The 21,311-nt window shown below is 40.0% G+C and overlaps 1 protein-coding gene across 1 annotated transcript in view; it reads right to left on the minus strand.

Moving 5' to 3' along the window:
- The window catches only part of CAP2 (cyclase associated actin cytoskeleton regulatory protein 2), a 141,407-nt gene that overhangs the window by 62,268 nt on the left and 57,828 nt on the right, over nucleotides 1-21,311 (minus strand). The gene's annotated exons all lie outside the window — the stretch shown is intronic.

A 21,311-nucleotide genomic window follows, 5' to 3' on the forward strand; every position in this document is an offset into this window, starting at 1 on the left:
AGAGGCACCCACTGGTCATTTGAGCCCGGCTGTGGGTTCCAACAATTCATTACCAGAGCTTTCCTGAGAGGGGGGCCCCGCCCCAGTGTTGAATACACAGAAGCAGACTCGTGAGAGCGGAAAAGAAATGGTTCTTTTCTACCTTTCCCTGCCCACAAACATCTGCGCTGTCAGGGAAGAACTCTGGAAAGAAAGCAAATGGAGTCAATCATCTTTGATTCTTGTTTGCCAACATGGTTTTCCTCTCAGACTAACAGCCTAGACATATGCCCCACGACATAAGAATGGAAATGGGTCAATTCTTTCCACTCAAGTTGCTGGGATCCCTCTTCCCACTGGAATTATACCACTACAAATAGAAGTGACCTGCATGTGTCCAGAAGATAGAGGAGAGACACAGGAGAGAGTGTACAGGGCTGTTTTCTAGGACAAGTTCCTCCAGTTTTTTATCAAGGTCCTCCTGCACATAGTTTATGAGTATGGCCCATTTGTCTTACCACTGAACAAGGAGCTGGTGATTCCTGATGTGAAAAATATACTGCTGGCAATACCAGAGAAAGATCTCTAATCTGCCTGTAAGGCCAGCCTTCCTAACGGCTTGTGGCCCCATGAGGGGAACTGGGCATGTGACGGGGCTATATGAAGGCGTCTTGGGCTCCACACAGGTCTGAGTTCCCGTCCCGTCATACCTTTTCTTTATGCACTGCTACTTGGTCCTTTCACGCAGGAGCCTAAGCCCAACCCTATGTCACTGTAATAATGAACCCGGTCAAACTGCATCGGTTGCCGTCACCTATCTGCTCCCTGCAGAGCTCGTCTACTGCTGACTGTGTCTCCCTGGAGTGTGGCCACCCACACACATTTACATGTGCTCCATGTACACACATGATATCTTAGGAAGTCACACAGATTCTCACAGAACTAGCCATAAGCATTAGAAAGGAAACCATAGAAGGGAAGAAAGAATTAAAGCAAAGAGCTGCATGTTATGTAGCTTGGACTCTTGGGAAAAAACTCCGTGGGTGGTAAAACTCCCCCCACCATAAAACGATCTGAAACAAGGAAATGACAAGACACAACAAATACATATGACATACTTCATAAATAATAAATACATCAAACAAATAAAATTGACTAATTCACAGCCTGGGTCCCATGTAAGTTTTGCAATTTAAGGGGGGAATGAGCAAAGCCCCACACCTGGGGCTCTCCACTTGAATATGGAGTGATAGGAAGCTCAGCAAAACTTGTGAATATTAAAAAGGAATAAAACACAGGAACACTGGTGCAGCACAGATGGCGAGTGTTACCATGATGTGCTAGAACAACTGGCCTAAATTTTGGTTGCATCACACAGATAATAATATTGGAACAGTACCTGACAAACCTGGTGTTAGCCATTGAATTTGTCTCCCCAATTTATGTGCTGAAGTCCTAACCCCAAGTACCTCAGAATGTGACCTTAGCTGGAAACAGGTGTTGCAGATGTAATTAGTTCAGATGAGGTCATACTGGAGTAGGGTGGGCCCCTAATCCATTATGATTGGTATCCTTACGAAAAGGGGAAATGTGAACACAGAGGCATGCACATGGGAGAATGTCATGTGAACATGAAGACAGAGACCAGGGCAGTGTGTTGACAAGGCAAGAATACCAGATTGCCAGAAAACCACCAGAAGCTGGGAGAGAGACCTGGAAAAGATCCTTCTTTGCTTGGCACCTCCAGAAGATCATGGCCCTACTGACACCTTGACTTTGAGTCTCTAGCCTCTAGGACTGTGAGACAATAAATTTTTGTTGCTTATGACACTCAGCTTGTGGTACTTTGTTATGACAGCTCTAGCAAAGTGATACATCTAGGAAATAGAATAAAGAATCTCAGGCATTGAAGAGTAGGAGAAAAGGATTGTGATGAGCACAAAGCTAGAAACAGAGACAAGAGAAAGTGTACTGAATGGAAACAGAACTGTGGCAAGACACCATGAGAATTCACATGCATCTGCTCAGTGGTGGGGTGACTTCCATGCCCACATTTCCCTTCACGTGTGCCTATCACTTAAAAAAATCAAGACAAAGGTAGAGCTCTAAAGCTATCACAAATAAAGGAAGTTGGTATTTAATGATGTAAGAATAATAACAATTACACTTTGGAGGAGAATAGTGCTGTGTGGAGAAACTATGACAAAGCCAAGAAAAAGTGCTCAGCCAGGGTCACCTTGCTCTTTGAAGGCAGAGGGGAATGCTTGAAGACCTAAAGGACTTAAAACAACTGGCGAACTAAAAATACAAGCAATGGATCACAAAGACTCATAGTCATTATGCTACTTTAGGAGATAAGTAAGACTAGACAGAGATTGAAAGACCCCTTTGAGAAACAAATGAATTGGAGCATTAAGCAGGATTAATTAATAATCCTTTCATTAATAGTAAAAACAGTTGGTATAGCAGAATTAAATTCTTGGAACTATCAGGTATTAGTGGAACCTCAAAAGGATCTCAGTTAATAACTAAAAAAATAAACAGCAGTAGAAACAAAGACTTGTTCTGTTTCCAAAAGGGAATCAAAGTTTACTTAGTTAATAATTGAATAAGTAGAAGCAATTAAAATGGATTTTTTGAAATACATTCATGTTAAAATGTTAACAAATGGACCACTTAATGTTATCTTTTAGCCTAGCTCAAAAAGAAATGAAGAGTTTAAAATCCACCACAGAGCCCTTGCTGGTGTGGCTCAATGGATTGAGTGCTGGCCTGTGAACCAAAGGTTCACCAGTTCAATTCCCAGTCAGGGCACAAGCCTGGGTTGCAGGCCAGGTCCCTAGTTGGGGTCACATGAGAGGCAACCACACATTAATGTTTCTCTCCCTCTCTTTCTCCCTCCCTTCCCCTCTGTCTAAGAATAAATAATGAAAATCTTTAAAAAAATCCACCAGAGAAAACAGAGAAATGAAAAGAAAAAGCAGTAAATGACAATAAATATAAGTTTACTTGGGCTAAAGGACAAACAATGTATTAAAAAGTAAATGTGGACAGCCTAAACTTATTATTAAAACAAAAAATTAATTGACTGGATTAAAATATGAAATTCAACAATCTGTTGTTTAAAAGAAAAATTTATTTAGCACGATGGCATTCTGATAGCTGGGGTTAGGGAAAATAGTCTGAGATTTAACGCACTTAGAAACAAGAGCAGAGATCCTCTGGGCTTTTCCATTTGTTAGATGTAATTTCACACACTTGAATCCTGCTTATCTTGCAAGACTGGGCTCAAGAGGCTCCTTCTCTTTGACTTCCCCAACTTCCCCTAGGCAATGTTCAAGACTGCTTGGCCTTTGTTATAATGTACCACACTTAGATTTATATTTTGCCCTCATTGGACCTTGAGCTCCTGGAGAAAGCGGCTCTTCCTTTCCAAGCATAGCCAATCAAAGTATGGAATATTATATATCTGTTATAATGAAGAATATCTGGATTAGGAAGAGAAAGATGGACATCTCACAGGCCCATCAATCCTTCACATGAGCAAAGGAAGATAGGTACAAAAGGGTCCATGTTCAGAGAACTCTGGTTGTCCAGTATGATTGGAATATTGGATTTGTTGTGTGGAGGGGTTTTGGGGAGAGAACTCATGCTGAAACAAGAAGTTGCAAAGGGCCTTGAATATCATCCTGTGGAGTCTCTGGAATTGATCACATAGGCAATGGGAAACAATGAGGCAGGATTAGTTTTGTTTTCTGTTTGTTCGCTTTTTTTTTTTTTTTTTTTGGTAACATTACTTTTGATGAGAGAATGGGGAACAGAGCTTTGAGCCAGAGAGGCTAGCTCTAACAGGCCATAGCTACAGGTTTGTCAGTGGGTGGTGGAATTTTTTCTTCTTTGCATGTTCTTATTTTAGGGCATTTTAAAAACCAAGCTTACAATATCTTTATATTAAAACACTGACAAAGCAAACCATCTCTTTCTTTTCTTCTCCCTTTCTCTCTTCTCTTTCCTTCATTCCTTTTAACTGCCTCCCACCTTCTTTTATCCCTCCCTTCCTTCTCCCTTCCTCCATCTTTCCCTCTCTTCCCTCTTTTTCTTATCCCCTTCCTTCCTTTTTCCCTCCTCTCTTTCATCTTTTCTTGCTTTCTGCTTTAGGACAATGAGAATGGAGCACAGGTCTCGTGGATTCTTGTGGTCCAGGTGTTGTCAGGTCTCAGAGATTGGTTAGGAGTGAGGGGTGAAGGAAGAGGAGGAGTTTAGAGGACTTAGGGATTTCTCGTTCATGTGACAGGGTGTTTGGGGAACCACCAATTGAGAGAAAGAAACAGGAGGTAGAACAATGTTTGGCTGAGGTGTGTATGTGTGTGGTTTTGGAATAGTGCATCTGGGATTCAGGTATTGGTACCCAGACCTGAGGTTAAGTTCTGGGTTAAGAACTAAGAGCCTGGAGTCTGGATATGTGTGGTTGGCACCATTCCCACAGGGGTGATTGATACCACCATGGAATTTGGTGAAATTGACCAGGGAAAGCCTAGGTTCAAGAAAGTCCTCTTCTGATGATATAAGAATGAAAGCTGGAAGAAATATGTACACTTCAAGGGTAAAGAAAGGAAGTTAGAGAAAGAAATTAAGTGAAACAGATAACTTAGAACAGAGTTTCATTCTCATGGGAAGGAAAAACTTTGAAGAGGGTGATGGTCAGTGATAAAGGTTCTTCAAGGAGGTTGAATGGAATGAGGACAATTGAGAGACACCAGGGTACCAGGAAAGTCTTTTTTTGTAAAATGATAAGGAGAGAAGACAGATGACAAGAGACTGAAAAGTGACAGGGAAGTGAGAACACAAAATTGGGGAGGACAAAGTGTTCTTAAAAAGCTTGGAAGTGAAGGGAAGCAAAGAGATGACCTGGGTGGTCAAGAAAGACTTTTTTAAGGTGAGGGAAACCTGATTTGGTTTGTAGACTAAACAGAAGGAGCCAGTAGAAAGAGAAAGAAGGGAGTAATTGATTAGATAAGGTTCCAAAGAGACCAGAAGGAAGGTGGTTAAGTAAATGGAGATACTTATAATATTATCAGATTAAAAAAAAAAGAATTCTGAATAACAATCAGTGAAGACTGTAATAGACACAAGCTAGCTAAAGTAGTAAATGTTTATGTTCAAGCAACATAAAAAATTCATGTAGGAAACATGGGGAAATTTCAAGAAGAAATAAATTTAGTAGTTGCATAAAATTCTCTTCAGGACCTGTCTGAACAAAGAATAGGGACAAAATGGAAAACTGCAAAAATTAAGAAAAACCTAACATATATAAAACAACCTGAAAAACATTAAACATATTTTTCCATTAAAAACAGATCTTCCCCCAAACTTTTTACATACAGGAGACAAAGTTGCATTTAATAAACACATATCTATAATATTCATTTACAACCAGTCCACAGGCTGGGAGATAATTATGCTTTCATGATGGTTGTGTTGAATGTGACTGTCCTTTTGCTAGACAGCATGCATCCCTTTAGCATGGCAAGACTCTACTTCTCCAGACTCCCCAAGATTCTTACTCTAAAAAGTGATTGGGGTTGACTTTCCACACACTATTTGTTTCCACAAACACAAAGGTAAAATGAGCCTCCCAGAGACTCATTTAATAAGTGATCTTGGGAAAGAAGGTCTTATTCATCTTGAATATCTGGGGTCCAGTTGGTTTTTGATGGCTTATTCATTCTGTTTCTTGTGGGGCACCTACTGTGGGCACTGGGCACAGGGCTGGGTGTTCACTGCTCAGAAGTACTGGACGAAGAAGTACTGAGTGATCACATTCTATTGTATTAGTCCCCCCCTAGTACTTACTGGTAGTGATTTAAGATCTTACTCACTACCTAAGTCAACAATTAAATTGATTTGGTGCCAGGGACAACGTAAGAGCATAAAGAGTCCATTAATATAGGGAAAACAACTAAGTTTAGGGTAACCTGACAGAAAATAAAGATTTTAAAAGAAGTCTAAGGAAATTCAAGAGTTGTGATGACACATGGTCGCAGCATCGGCAGCCCTGGACATCACAGCTGCATTCCTTCCTTCCTGCCTCCTGACTGATTAACGTATACACCTCACTCTTCCTGCTTTGGGGGCTACAAATGATGGGCAAAGACACAAAGAAGAAAATAATAACAAATGAAACTTGACATCTTTTGAGCACAGAGAAGCTTTGTGTGAAGAAGTTCTAAGGCACAGAGCCCTGGCTCAGCTCAGAACTGCCTCCCTCCCATCCAGTTGATAAACCACAGGCACGTGATTTTCCTTCTCTGTGTCTTTCCTCACATTCCTTCTGTTTCTCTTTTCTGACTCCTTTTCCCCTTTAAGTCCTGGGAGACAGAAGAACAAATAAAAGTTGATTGAGAAGACCAGAGCCCAAAGAACCACTCCAAACACATCTTTGGGAAGGTCTCTGAATGTTGTGGTCTTGGTTGTTATTAGTAAAGAATAATTCAATCTCAAGTGCACTGTTACAGAATTACAGAATGATACAAAATGTCTCTATCCAGGCCAGAGAAAAGCTGTCAAGAGAGAGAACAAAAAGGCAAGAGTTCTTACTTTCCCACACAAGTATTTTAAAGATGGGAGTGGGGGAGTATGAAGAGGGTAAAGGGGGGGGTCAAATTCATGGTGACGGAAGGAGACTAGACTTTGGGTGGTGAGCACACAATGGAATATACAAATGATGTAATATAAAACTGTATATCTAAAACTTATATAATGTTATTAACCAATGTTACCCCAATAAATTTAATTAAAAATCAGTTATCAGGGAACAGTCATTTAAGCTGATATAATTAGAAACAGCTGAGAGAGTAGAAGAGTTGTTTTTTTTTCCAATGTCCTACGTATGGTGCATCCTATATACTAATTTGAGGTCAGAGGTTTGGTATTTTTACATAATTCTATCTTATGTTGTGCATTTTACCTCAAGGTAAATGAGTATTTTGTCTTATATGTTATATAAAAAGTGGCTTAAAAATAAACAGATTTGGATCATTAAGTATATCGCCACAATAAGACCTTTCAAACTCGAAAAAGTCTAGTAAAATCATTATTTTGGCTATCACTATAGCCATCACCAGTTTCTGATAGCTGAGTTATGATACAGGCTCTTTACAAGCTGTATAAGCAGTTAGAATTCATTAGAAACTCATAATTGAAGTGAACAGTATATTTATAACCACTATGCAGGACTTAGAACCACATTTTTCCATCTTAAATAATGATAATATTTTAGTTGTATCTTAGTTTTTATATTTTTAAAAAAATTTTCACGCAAGGACTTCTTTTCACTGCTTCCACAGAGAGAGGAAGAGAGAGAGGAAGGGAGGGAGAGAAGCATTGATGTGAGAGAGATACATTGATTGACTGCCTCCCTTATGCACCTGGACTGGGGGTCGACCATGCAACCCAGGCACGTGACCTGATGGAATCAAATCTGCAAACCTTTGGTTATGGGACAATGTTCCAACCAACTGGGACACACCAGCCAGGGCATATCTTAGTTTTTATAGTTTTCCCTGTCTTGGCTTTATTTGCTGTCAATCTGGTGAAAAATTAAGTTTCAAATTGTATTCCTGTTCCTCTGGGATAATATAATCCTTTGTGACTTTTCAAGAGGAATCCTGTACACATTCAACTACAGGACATTCAGCCAAAGAAAATGACGGGACTCTTGCTGTCTGAATCATTTAAATCCAGTTTGTGTGATGTACTGCCCATTATTGCTTATAGAGGATGCATCTGGACAGAGATGGGATGGAGCCTGGAGTTCTTTTGCACTGAAATTTCTGTGGTTCTAACTTGTGTGATTACCAGCTTCAGGGGCTGACACTGGACACTCACAACAATTTCCCAACCTCAAGAAAGTACTGTTTTTCACAATTTACATGAAAACCCTGCACAGGGAAAATGGAAGAATCCATCTTACTGGAACACTTTCTAGTAGTGCTTAAATATCAGTCCACCTGGATCTGCATAGCTCCTGCGAATTTAATCAGCACACTCTTCCCAGAACCTATATTCTGGAACCATTGAAGGCTTGAGCTACATCTGTCTTCTAAATCTGGCTGCGATCATTTCTCATCATTAGCTCCACACATCCATAAATGAACCACTCTGTGGTAGCCTCAAAGGTACTCACTTTGTAAAAGGGTGCATATGAGAAATGGTATCTTTGTATTTTAAAATATATTTTATTGATTATGCTACTATAGCTGTCCCATTTTTTTCTCCCCTTTATCCCTGTCTGTCCTGCACCAGCCCTCCCACCATCATCCCCAACCCCCCTTAGTTCATGTCCATGGGTCATACATACAAGTTCTTTGACTTCTCTATTTCCTATATTATTCTTAACCTCCCACTGTCTATTTTGTACCTACCAATTATACTACTCATTCCCTATACCTTTCACCCCCATTCTCCCCCTCCCCAATGATAACCCTCCATGTGATCTCCATTTCTATGATTCTCTTCCTGTTCTAGTTGTTTGCTAGGTTTTCTTTTTTTTTTTTTTTTAGGTTCTGTTGTTAATAGTTGTGAGTTTGTTGTCATTTTACCATTCATAGTTTTGATCATCTTCTCTTTCTTAGATAAGTCCCTTTAACATTTCATATAATAAGGGCTTGGTGATGATGAACTCCTTTAACTTGACCTTATCTGGGAAGCACTTTATCTGCTCTTCAGTTCTAAATGATAGCTTTGCTGGATAGAGCAATCTTGGATGTAGGTCCTTGCCTTTCATGACTTGGAGTACTTCTTTCCAGCCCCTTCTTGCCTGCAAGATTTCTTTTGAGATATCTGCTGATAGTCTTATTGGACCTCCTTTATAGGTAACTGTCTCCTTTTCTCTTGCTGCTTTTAAGATTCTTTCCTTATCTTTAATCTTGGGTAATGCAATTATGCTGTGCCTTGGTGTGTACTTCCTTGGGTCCAAATTCCTTGGGACTCTCTGGGCTTCCTGGACTTCCTGGAACTCTATTTCCTTTGCCCGATTAAGGAACTTCTCCTTTATTATTTGTTCACATATGTTTTCAATTTCTTGCTCCTTCTTTTCTCCTTCTGGCACCCCTATGATTCGGATATTGGAATGTTCAAAGTTGTCCCGGAGGTTCCTAAGCCTGTCCTCATTTTGTTGAATTCTTGTTTTTTTTTCATTCTGTTCTGGTTGAATGTTTCTTTCTTCCTTCTGGTCCAAATCATTGATTTGAGTCCCAGTTTCCTTCCCTTTACTGTTGGTTCCCTGTACATTTTCCTTGATTTCACTCTGTATAGCCTTCACTTTTTCCTCTATTTTGTGACCTTACTCAACCATTTCTGTGAGTATCCTGAGTACCAGTTTTGAACTCTGCATCTGATAGGTTGGCTATCTCTTCATCACTTAGTTCTATTTTTGGAGCTTTGACATGTTCTTTCATTTGGGCCATTTTGGTTTTTTTTTGTCTCAGCATGACTGTTAAGTTGTAAGGGGTGGATCATTAGGATTTGCCAGGGCAGGACAACCACATCACTGGGTTGTGGCACCATATGTGGGGGAGGGGTCCAAGAGGGAACAATGCCATTTGCTCAGCTCTCCGCTGGCTTTCAGTGGCTTCCCCTGCTGCCTACGAGCAAATTAGGCCCTTCTGGTGCTGATTCCTGGGTGGATGGGTTTGTGTATGTTCTAGGACCCTCTGGTTTTCTCCAACAAACTCTCTTGTGAGGCTGGGAGATTCTCCCGCTGCCACGACACCCATGGGTTTTTTAAAGCCAGAGGGTTTGAGGCTTTATTTCTCTGTGCTGGAACACTGGGCTATGCGGTCTGTCTCCCTTCCCAATTGTTATCCTGGTTTATCCTCAGGCAAATGTAGGCCCACCCAGTCTGCCAGCTGCCACCTCAACCGCCGGGTCCTCCAACCACCACGTTGCTGTGTGTCCTTTCTGCTCCTCCTACCAATCTGAATGAATGTTTCTTCTTTAACTTCTTGGTCATAGGACTTCCATTCAGTTCTATTTTCAGGCAGTTCTTGTTATTTTTTGTTTTTTAAATTTGTTGTTGTCCTTCTTTTTGTCGTACGAGGAGGCAAAGTGTATCTACCTATGCCTCTATCTTGGCTGGAAGTCTGAGAAATGGTATCTTTGAAATGAAATGCTTTATTAATACCCTCTCACTTGTTCTTCCCCTAATCTTCCCTCTTCCAAATTCCCATAAGGAACATCTTCTCAAAGCTAATTTTATGTGGCTGACCTATGACTTAACATTCAATATTGCAGTCTCTACCAAATTTTGTTCCAAATTTTGAGTTCTATTTTTTTTGGTAAAAAATAATAGTATCACTAAACAAAAATGTCATTTCACTTTGTTCCCTTCTTGTGCCATTGTAATCTATTAACCCAACTTTTATTCCGCAAATAAACCATAAGTGATCAGGAGCCCAAGCCTCTGTTCTTGTCAAACTTGACATCAAATAAAATATAGTTAAAATCACAATATGTCATAAAAGCAAAGACACATATACTATAAAGATCTCTGAAGCTCTTGGACTCTTGTTGAGAGGGTGGAAAGTATGCACAAAAATAGCAGTGGAATATTTCTACAATAACACATAAACAAGTTACTTTTATTTTGACAGAAAGTACTATATAGGTGCTAATAAAGTTCAGAGTTATAAAGAAACCATCAGAAGGCATGGTCAGTATGTTCCCTAATAGAAGAAAAGTAGGACTGGTGAGCATCCATGGTGGAGGCATGAGGATGGGAACAGCTAAGATAAGCACAAAGCACAGGAAAACATGCATCATGACAAATAACATCACCCAGACCCTATTTCTCCAACATGTGTTCTCATACAAATAGGATAATAATAGATGCAGGAGTGCCAAATTCTATGGATACTATACAGTAGGCATTTTGGTTAAAAAAAAAAAGAAAAACAAAATCTTGAGCCCTGGCTGGTATGGCTCAGTGGACTGAGGTGTATGAGAGGTAACCACACATTGATGTTGCTCTCCCTCTCTTTCTCTCTCCCTTTCTTTAATATCAAATAAATAAAACCTTTAAAAAACTTGAAATAAATTAATGGAGTTGAAGCAATTAAAGAGGGCTGGAATATGTAAGGTGAACAGGGCCTAGCAAACATCTCAAGCAACTACTTAGAGGCAAATTTATCTAATAAGCAATTCCAGGAATGGAAACACTAGTCCTCCCAGCAGCTAATCCACCAAAACCTGACAAGACATTTTTTGCCTGTTTAGTTTATGAAAAGAAGTAATCATCAACGAAGCACAGTCTCTTAGTGTTGCCACTAGAAACCTAAACATTAAGCTGCACTGGCTGACGTGATGTAGAGAACAGAGGGGTAAAAGCTTGTGTGTGTTTCCTTCTCTTGATCAGTTTTGGAAAGGTGTCCCCTTTAAAGTAAACTGCCATCAGTAAGATGCCCTCTTGTTCAAGTTAGGAGAAGAGCTACAAGATATAAACTTGTGAATTTGGGTTTTTATTGATCTGGCAATGCTAACTTGTTCATGTTCAAAATATATGTTTTAAAATCTCCAGAATGCTCAGTGCATTTCAGTTTGTCAGGATATATAGTAGTTTGTCTTCTCCTAAAAACAATTACGTAAAATTTATTCTGGATGATTTATAATTTTAGTAACTCAGGGAAATATCTGCATTTTTAATTAACAGCTAAGCATACAAATTAAAAGTACTGCACAGTGAAGCTTAAATCTTGCCCTTACTAGCTGGAGCACATAAACACTAATATCAAATGATGGTTTTGTCATGTGATCCATCCCCCAGCACATACAAATATAGAACATGACCATAAAAAGTAATGGACCATGCCCTCTGCTAAGTAATTTATGACAGCGAATCCAGACTGGAATGCCAGCTGGAATTACCTTCTCCCTGTCTGCTGTTTTCACATATACAGTTTTGTACAGATGACAGAAGCTATGTCCTGCAAAGAGGATGCAAATGAAGGCTGCTGGAAAGGTGAACGAGTAGCAAATCTGAATCAAACACCAAAATACATTTGATTTTTAAAAAGATTTGTTGAATGACTCAGTGAATGACCCTTTTAAAGTTAATATTTAACTTAGGCCATAAAAGAAAAACTTGCAATGCTTCCAGTTTTTTTTTTTTTTTTAATATCAGATTAATGGTGGCTGGCAAGCAAACATTTAGTTTCACAGTGGAAAGTAATACACAGTTGATAATCATTTCATTACATATACAAAGTGATCCCAACATTTGACTAAAGAGAGAATGATCGACTCCCTAGCCGTATACACAGTTCTAGCCTTTCGGAAGACTCTGCCATCAGGGCAGTCTGGGATTGCAACAAACTTCGTGTGAAATAGTTGATAAAAGGAAAGATATTATCCTTCTTTATTAACTGTTACCCCTCAGATAATCCCCAAATCCCCTGTGTGTGATAAAGACCCTACTTCCTTTGGACTGCTATTCATTATCTAATTGTGTCTTACACAAAGACAGATGAGCTCACGTGCCTTATCAGATTTAAAAAAAAAAGTCTCCATGAGTGATGGCCCACAGAACAAGATCTTAGCAAATCCTTTCTGCCTCCACAGGCCTGGGCATCTAAATACCTATAAAGCTACTAACTATGGTCACAGCTCACAAGCTCATTCACAGCTTTATGTTGCTAAAGCAAACAGTCTGGGCAGAAGAATGACAGCATTGCTCTCTTTTCTGTTACCCTCCTCCCTGCTTCCTGATAAGCTAATGATTAGCTTTCCTGTTGGGATTCAGCACTGGACTGGGTAGCTTCAGGCTGTCAACCCAAGCAGACCCTGATGATACCACACAAACCTTTTCTTCTCTTTCCTTCCCTGGTGCTTTATTCTTTGTTAACCAGCATCTATAGCTAACCTTTATGGGCTATCCAGGGTGTAATTCCTGAGGTCATTTTCTTGCTATGGAAAGGCTCATGGGGAAAGCAAAAGCTTCATACATTAGCCTCATTTCTCCACCTACAACATGAAATGCTCACAGAAAGCTGCTGGGCACCAAAGAGCAATCCTGTAGGTATCAGCTAGCAATCAGGTTTTACATGCTCTTCATAGATTGTACTTGAGCAGATATTTTAGCTGGGCTTAAGCCTGTAGTCTTCTCTAGAAATTAAAAGCATTGCCTTTGGGTGCTTTTGAGTTGGTAGTGAAGAGAAACAACCCATTCAGTAATCCACTAAAAGCAGAAACTTATGCATATTTATGAAGTGAGACTAAAAAGTTAATTTAAAAAACACCATGAAGTGGGCCACCAGTTGGATTCTAATGTGCTATGCCTACCTGAAACTGTCAACCCAGACCCCTGGGAAAATAGCGTACTTTTCCATGTATAATACCCTCCCCGTTTTGTGTGCATTACACACGGGATTATTACAGTCATTATTATACTCATGGCATGTAATCACTATATCTATGCATAATGTGCATCCTTATTTTTCCCTCAAAAATTTGGGCAAAATGTGCACATTATGCATGGTAACATACAGTACCTCTATTTGATGAAAACATAACAGTATAATACTAAGGGTAAAAACTTTTTACCTTTTATTTCTCTTACAGTTTTTCTTTTCTATTTTCAAGATAAATATATATTATGTATTTAAAAATATATTTAAAATATTTGTTTGGCACATACAATTAATACCAGTTACTCAACAGAATATTTTCTTAATGCTTTTGTATTAAGAACAAAAACTTTGTAGTAGTATTTTAAAGCAGGCATTTCATTTTACAACAGGGCCAGCACTACTTTCTTGCATTATGTTATCTCTCATATGGCCCCTAACAACAGAACTTAGCAGCACTAATCAGGGCCAACTCTTTCAAGAAGATTCAGCAGCCCTGACTGTACAACGAACGCGGTGACATTTTCTGGGCACAGACCTAAGGAACACTTAGAATTTTGGCTTCTTTGTTCGTTTGCTTTTCCTTACAATTTCCAGACCTGCCACAAGCACCAACTAATTTACCCAAGACTTGCTCTGAGATCAAAGTCACGTGACCATTCTGTTTGGCATTTTAAAATATTAGAAAATAATTTGACACCTTATAGTTACAATAAAACATTACAGAGGAATGAAGGATGAACTTACTCTAATGAAACTTTAAGATAATTGTATACATGTATCTATGTCTGTATTCTCTCTATATGCCCAAGTGTAATACAAACAAATTCAGCTGTTAGATTTGAAAGTTCTCTTGTCTTTCTCTGGATGGGACTGGGCTATTAACCTGGAAAAACCCACATGAATGTTTAGAAAGACAATCTAATTCCACACAAATAGACCTTATTTTAGCCAAACCAAGTTACCTACTCTGGCAGATGGGCAACTGATCTATGGGTTTTTCAATCCAGGCACACGGGTTGATTAAAATCCTCAGCGTCCCTTGCTGCCAGGAACGGCCATGAGACTGAATGAATGTTGAGGTGACACACGCCTCTTCCAGGCCTGGTCCTTAAAACTGTGAAGGAATGACCCTGCTTTCTCTTTCCCAATTCAATGGCTGATGACCTAGAGGAGGTAGGAGCTGCCAGATGCAAGAAGCCTGGGTCCCTGACCATGTAGAACACCGTCAACCAAACACATAGAGCAGACCTTCTGAGAGCAAGAAAAAAAAATCTACTCTTTGAAGTCTTCGATAATTGAAGACGTTTTACTAAAGCAGCTGGACTACCCTGGCTAATACTGAACAATTCTCTTCGGGCACCTGGTACTTGTTGCTTTTCTCTTTCAATCCTCACCATAATTTTATGAGGTAAAAACTATTATCCCCATTTTAAGGATAAGAAAACATGGGCTTAGAGTTTAACTGACTTCTCCTAAGTGGGTAACTTGGCAAGTTGATTTGGTTAAAACAGCTCAGAGGAAATGTTATTGTAGACTTTACCAGATTAATTTGCCACAAGACACTCTGAAAAACATAGAAGATTCTCAAATTTAGGACACACAGATGACTTGTTTTTCTTGCATTCAGAGGAGCAGAGCTAATGAAAAGAAGATCTCTGATTCAAATTCAGGTAGACCTGAGTCCAAAGTTTCTATTCTTGATAGCCCTCACAAAGCACTATGTCTTATAAAAATCTCAAACACATTTCCACCCACTAGTAATCAGTAATCTGGATCTACCAATGTGTCAAGTAATTAGCAGAAGTCCTAAGGTTACTGCCACTAGGGTTTCTTGCTTAGTTTAAGAGTAACAGATTATTTGCAAATTAGATTAGATTAATGGTCCACGAATTAAAAAACCCTAACGAGGTGAGTGCTTTGAGCACAGCACTGGGTTGGGCGTGCATATTTACTCAGAGATGGAGGAGTGGCCAGAAGGAAGCTCTCATCTTCCTGTCTTTTGTAATTTTCAGACAGTATAAATAGGAAAGGACAGCTCAGTGGATTGAGCTCAGGCTGCGAACCAGGCATCACAGGTTCGATTCCCAGTCAGGGCACATGCCTAGGTTGCTGGCCATGGCCCCAGCAACCACACATTGATGTTTCTCTCTCTCTCTCCCTTCCCTCTCTAAAATTAAATAAATAAAATCTTTTTAACAAAAGGAAAGGACAAAGAATCAGCTTTAGATTCCTTCTGTATATACAAGAAGGCACTATTTCCTTTTAAATTGCAAGTCCAAGTAAAGAGAGGAAAGAGAAGGAGGCTAGAAGAAACTCACCTCTTAGCTGGGGAGGAATAAAAACGCCAGACTCTCAGTCTTTTCAATGGAATAAAATCCACAGGGCAGTCAAGGACCATAACTCAGTTTCTCTGAAGCTGAAAACTTGGGGTGAACTTTTTTCCTCTGTGTGCCAGTACACATGGATTCCACACACACATGCATGCACACATGCACACACAGACCATTTCATTTCAGGACTTAGCAGAATAAGAGATGGAGAGATAATGGGAAGTATGCCTGGGAGGGAAGGAAAATGCTTGCTGTATTGGGGACCATTTCTCACCCACCCCAACAACACTTTCCATCTGCCTGACAATTAACTGGGGCTGGAGGAGATGGGGCCTTGGTCAGTGACCATCTAAGAACCCTGATGATGGCCTTGGGGTGGTGCCCACTCAGGCCACTGGCCTACTGGAGGTTCCAGTTTTCAGCTCAGGCCAGTCTTTTGGGGTCTCTCATGATGGCGATGATTAAAGCTCTTGCTTCACATGTCTCCCAGGTGATGTGAGATGTCTGAATGCCAAAAAAACAAACAACAACAACAAAGCCACTTGTGCCACCTCTCTCTCAACTAAACATTTTCTACAGTTTTATTTTGGCAGACAAGTCTTATAAATGACTGTGCAGTGTGACTCTTGTCATGTGTAGTGTCTGTGGAAAGGGCTTTGGAAGGTGAGTAAAGGAATGGATCCGAGTCTGGATGCCAAGGCCAGGTCATTAATGTGTTACTTAATTTCATGTTTTGTGCTTGTAAATTAGAAAAAACATATTTTCCCTATATCCACGTGTTGTGAAAGTAAATGAATAATTGGATGTGCTGGGGTCCCTTAAAATTTTCTGCACTTACAGAATAGGGGTTTCTTGACCATTTTCTATGTGAGAATATTTACATCAAAGGGGAAGAGATGGGTTTGATCAATTGTCACTAAAAATCATAGACAACAATACTGAAAGAAGTAGGCCATTCTTTTGTCCAAAGATAGTTTCTTTAAATTATAACAAGGGGAGAGAGGACAAGCATGAGATACTCTGTGTATGTTTTACAACCTGTTCTATGTCACGAGCATTGTAATCTGTCAATGAGAGGGGTGCTTTCAAAATGCAAGGTGCCATGACCCATTAGTACATCATGAAATCTACCCAGTGGGTCACGATCAGTATTAAAGAAGGAAGAAGAAAAGAACAGAGCAATAGAATGAACTAGAAGAAAGATGTCAGAATTCAGTTCATCTGGTCAGGGGAGCTGCTGTGAAACTGGGTAGTGAAATAAAGCATACTTTTTATGTGGTTCATGGTTGAAAAATTTAAAAGCCCTTATATTATAGAATACAAGAAACATGTTTTTTTTAGTTCAAAATGAGAAATTAATTTGAAATTGGATGTCACCCTTTTCAATCAAGCCTAGAGACAAACCTCTTACCCTGCCTCTTCCAGGACAGATGGAGAGGTGAGGGTGGAGGAACTCTGAGGGGTGGGAAAGAGAAAGTAAATGGCAGGGTGGCTTCACATTTTGGTCTGTGGCTCATGGCCTTTTTTAAAAAGTAATTAATTGTTTTAGAGTTGGTAGGAGAAAAGACTCAAGGCAAACTCTATTAGGTTTCTATTGATGCATGACAAATTACCATAAACCTAGTGGCATTTAACAATATCCATTTATCCTTTCAGTTTTTATAGGTCAGAAACCTGGGCAAGACAAAGCTATGATCTCTGCTCAGGGTCTCACAGGGCTAAAATGAAGGTTGGCAGAGCTGTATTCCCACCTGGAGCTTGGGTCCCCTTTGAAGCTGTGTAGTTGTTGGCAGAATTCAGTTACTTGCAGGTGTAGGACTGAGATCCCCATGTTGCTGGCTATTGGCAGAGGGTCCCTTTCACCTTCTAGAAGCTGTCTTCACCCTATATGGTAGCTCATGTCTTCAAAGACAGCAGAAGAATCTCTCTCAAAGACAACCACTTTGACAGTCTTATATGGCACAACATAATCACTGGAGTGACTGTCCCATCACCCTGCTCATAATCTACCCAAAGGAGTGATATCCTATAAATTCACAGGTTCCATTTACATTCAAGGGGAAGAGGTTGTATTATACATTAAGTAGGGGGAGTCTTGGAGTCAACCTTAGAATTCTGCCTACTGCAGAATCTCCCCTAATAGTTAGAATTCACCTAAGCAGGGGTGTCCAGCCTACAGCCCATGGGCCACATGTGGTCCAGCATGGCTATGAATGCAGCCCAACACAAAGTCGTAAATTTACTTAAAACCTTTTTTTGCTCATGAATTTTCATTAGTGTTTGTGCATTTAATGTGTGGCCCAAGGCAACTCTTATTCTTCCAGTGTGGCCCAGAGATGCCAAAAGGTTGGACACCCCTGAACCATCAGGCATTTAAAGCAGCTTAAAAGAAATGTACATGTCAGCAGTTTTCAAACTGGTGCACCAGTCTTCTGCAGGACTTGAATAGATATCTTACAAAAAGTCTCCATAGTTAAATAAGTTTGCAAAGCATGGGTTTAGTAACGTTCAACGTGTTTCTCTCCTGAACAGAGTAGGGGATTTTCCCAATCATATTTAACCCAGGACATTTTTTTTGAGTTTGTGCTAAATAAATCCACTGCTTTATTAATGTTACTGTAATACTACCATTACATTGTACTGTCATTTTACTTCCTCTATGATGTCTTTGCTAGCACTTTTGTTTATTACAAGATCCTAACTTCCCTGGATTTTGGTAGTACTAATGGTCTATCTCCCTTGACTGGCAGTTTGCTTGTAATTGATTAATATAAAATACTTTTCCTTTTTGATGGTCACCCTTACTAAATTTAATCTTTTTGAGGGCTGGCACTCTGGCTTAAAGTAATAATGTCAGAGCATTGGACACAGGTGTGCTGTGGTAAAGCGCATTGGCTGAGATTTCTGGAAATCAGACTTATCTTGGGGCCATTCATCAGCTTTGGACTAAGGAGTAAACCAGTTACTCTCTCTGAAACTCTCCTGGCTCATCTTTATTTTTTTACTTTTTAAGTATATTTTATCAATTATGCTGTTATGGATGTCCAAATTTTTTTCTCCTTTGCCCCCCTTCACCCAGGACCCTCCTTCCCTTTAGCAATCCCTCCCTTAGTTCAAGTCCATGGGTCCTGCATATAAGTTCTTTGGTTTCTCCATTTCCTATACTTTTCTTAACATCCCCCTGTCTCTTTTGTACCTACCAATCATGCTTCTTAATCCTTGTACCTTTTCCCTCCTTCTCTCCCTTCCCAGATGATAACCCTCCATGTGATCTCAATTTCTGTGATTCTGTTCCTGTTGTAGTTACTTGCTTAATTTGTTTGTTTTCTTTGGGTATTTAAAAAATATTTTATTTATTTATTTTTAGAGAGAGGGGGAGGAAGGGAGAAAGAGAGGGAGAGAAACATCAATGTGTGGTTGCCTCTTGCTCGCCCTTAACTGGGAACCTGGCCTGCAACCCAGGCATGCATCCTAACTGGGAATCAAAATAGTAACCTTTTGGTTTACAGGCCTGTGCTCAATCCACTGAGCCACACCAGCCAGGGCATATTGTTTAAAAAAATTGTTGTTCAGTTACAGTTGTCCCCATTTCCTCCCCATTTCCCCCCCATTGCTCTCCCCTGCCCTATCTACCCACTTAGTTTGTTTTTGTTTTCTTTTTTTTTTTTTGAGATTTAGTTGTTGATATTTGTGTGTTTGTTGTTATTTTACTGTTCATAGGTTTGATCTTCTCCTTTTCCTTAAGTAAATGCCTTTAACATTTCATATAAAAAGGACTTGGTGATGATGAACTCCTTTAGCTTTACCTTGTCTAAATGATAGCTTTGCTGGATAGAGTAATCTAGGTTGTAGGTCCTTGCTTTTCATCACTTTGAGTATTTCTTGCCAGTCTCTTCTAGTCTACAAAGTTTCTTTTAGGAAATCAGCTGATAGTCTAATGGGAACTCCTTTGTAGATAACTGTCTCCTTTTCTCTTGCTGCTTTTAAGATTTTCTTTTTATCTTTAAGCTTTGGCATTTTAATTATGATGTGTTTTGGTGTGGCTCTCCTTGTGTCCAACTTTTTTGGGACTCTCTGAGCTTCTTGGACTTCCTGGAAGTCTATTTCCTTTGCCAACTTGGAGAAGTTTTCTTTCATTATTTTTTCAAATTAGTTTTCAATTTTTTGTTCTTCCTCTTCTTCTGGCATCCCTGTGATTCAGATTTTGGAACTTTTGGAGATGCCCCAGGGTCTTCTTATTCTCTTCTCATTTTTAAAAACTCTTTTGTTTTTTCATTCTGTACTGATTGACTGTTTATTTTTTCCTTATGTTCCCAATTGTTGATTTGAACCCTGGTTTCCTTCCCTTCTCTGTGGATTTTTCTTTATTTCACTTAGTGTGGCCTTCATTTCTTTCCGTATGCTTTTGTTGTATTCCATGAGTTCTCTGAGCATACTTATCACTAGTGTTTTGAACTCCACATCTGATAGGTTGGCTACCTCTGTTTCGTTTAGTTCTTTTTCTGGGGCTTTGTTCTTTTCTTTCATTTGCACCATATTTCTTTGTCTCCTCAATTTGGCAGCCTCCCTGTGTTTGTTTCTGTGTATTAGGCAGAGCTGCTTTGACTTCCTATCTTGGTGCACCTGTTATGTTGTAAGGGGCAGAGCCTTAGGTTTCACCAGGGTGGGGCAACCTGCTTTGCTGCTTTGTTGTATTGTATATGCATGAGGGGCTTCAGAGGGAACAACACTGGTTGCTTGGCTCTTGCGTCATTTCCAGTCACTTTCCCTACTCCCTGTATGTGACTGACACCCTTCTAGCTGCTGCCCTGGTGCTGAATCCCAGAGTGGGTGGGTTTGCATACATTCTAGGACCATGTGGGTCCTTTAAACAGACTCTCCTGAGAGACCTGCAGTTTCTTCCACCACTCCAACACCCACTAGTTTTTACAGCCAGAATGTATGAGGCTGTATCTTCTCAGCGCTGGAACACTGGGCTGCATGGTCTGGCCTGGGGCTAGGATCACTGGCTCCCCAAGTGTCCCTCTCAGTTCTATCCACTTCATGTGAATGTGGAACTGCCTGTTCCACTTGCTGCCACTGCTGTCTCACTGCCACCACACCATGTCCTCTCTGCCCTGGCTCCCCATCTCTGCCCTTCCTACCCATCTGGATGAATATTTCTTCTTTAAATTCTTGGTTGTCTGACTTCCATACAGTTTGATTTTCTGGCAGTCCTTGTTGTTTTTTGCTTTGAAGTTAGTTGTTATTCTTTTTGTGGTTGTGTGAAGAGATGAAGCGTGTCTACCTATGCCTCCATCTTGGCTGGAAGCCTTACCCCCTGGCTCTTCTTTAAATTGAGAGTGTTATGAAAGATTATTTCTAAGGGCTCTTTCCCCCTAATACTTAATATATGCCTGTCCCCCAGCCGGGTCCGATCTCATAGCCGTCTGTTTTTATAATGCCTGGCCCACAGTAATTAACCACAGTGCACTTGGTTAATATTTGTGCACTAATGAACTGTGAGCTCACATTGATGTGGGTTCCTGTATTTTCTCAGTATTCTCTTGTATTCTAGGAAGCTGATACCTTCGAACTGGTCAGTGTGCTTACCCTCGGT

Source organism: Phyllostomus discolor, chromosome 5 (assembly GCF_004126475.2).
Source record: "Phyllostomus discolor isolate MPI-MPIP mPhyDis1 chromosome 5, mPhyDis1.pri.v3, whole genome shotgun sequence".
Classification (NCBI taxonomy): Eukaryota; Metazoa; Chordata; class Mammalia; order Chiroptera; family Phyllostomidae; genus Phyllostomus; species Phyllostomus discolor.